This window comes from Tiliqua scincoides, chromosome 1, assembly GCF_035046505.1.
Source record: "Tiliqua scincoides isolate rTilSci1 chromosome 1, rTilSci1.hap2, whole genome shotgun sequence".
Lineage (NCBI taxonomy): Eukaryota > Metazoa > Chordata > Lepidosauria > Squamata > Scincidae > Tiliqua > Tiliqua scincoides.
The window spans coordinates 245,389,972-245,391,025 of record NC_089821.1 but is presented as its reverse complement, the minus strand read 5'-3'; the positions used below and the strand labels follow the sequence as shown (position 1 = coordinate 245,391,025).

The 1,054-nt window shown below is 42.2% G+C and overlaps 1 pseudogene; it reads right to left on the bottom strand.

Annotated features, from left to right (window-relative positions):
• Positions 1-662: 662 nt before the first annotated feature.
• On the bottom strand, positions 663-785 carry LOC136637512 (5S ribosomal RNA; annotated as a pseudogene).
• Positions 786-1,054: the final 269 nt, after the last annotated feature.

Sequence of the window (1,054 nt, the reverse complement as noted above, 5' to 3'; positions counted from 1 at the left end):
TGAGCAAGATCTATCCATCCAAATGCACAACAGAATTCCTGTCACTCATCCCCACCACATTGTCACCTATGCATAGCACCAAAACATAGAGAAGCAAACCAGCGGTTAGCATTTGGAAACTTTTTTCAAGAAGCAGTATCAGACGTGAAGAACCAAGACCTAAATGCTTAAATAAAATGTAAAAAAATAAACAAAAAACAGCTTTTCCTCCCTAACCAGTATTTAATGATTACACTTTCAATTACACAACTATCAGAAAAGGCATTGCTCCTTGACAGCACTACCATTACTGCTTGAGTAATGGTACCATTCTGAAAAATTCTGAAGCATCGCCATAGACGGCCCAGTGATTATTGATTGGGATCAAGGGGCAAGCTCTATTTCCAGCCAGTAAGAATGCCCACAGAAAGGAAGGCCTGTTGTGTTTCTGGCAGAGTCAAGTTAGAATTATCTATCCTATATCTAGAATGTTTATACTTTTGTGGCAGCTCAGTGGTAGAACAAGGCTTTGTAATAAGTAGAATGGTCCAGGTTCGGTCCTAAGCATCTCTAGGTAGGGATAGGAAAGACCCCTGTGTGATTCCTGGTTATCTACTGCCTGTCAGTAGAGTCAAGAAGCTTAGCATGGTTGGCAACCTTCAGTCTCGAAAGACTATGGTATAAGCCTACAGCACCCGGTATTCCCAGGCGGTCTCCCATCCAAGTACTAACCAGGCCTGACCCTGCTTAGCTTCCGAGATCAGATGAGATCAAGCATGTGCAGGGTCAAAGAAAGTACCACAAAGTTGTATCACAAGCTGGGATTGAGAGGTCTCTACTACTGAGTAGATCTTGCTGAAATACCTGGTTCTGGGATGATTGAAATGAAGGAAAGATATCTTGATTCTAGTGCCTTTTCTAGGCACTGAAAATTCCAGGAACACATGTAGAGCTCCTTATTCCTGAGGGGAACAAAATTTTCAGTGGAATAACTTCATAACAGTAATGCCTTTCTTTGCAACTATAACACTGCCCTATCCTGTCAGAGACTGAGCATGCCATAAGATCTGGAACC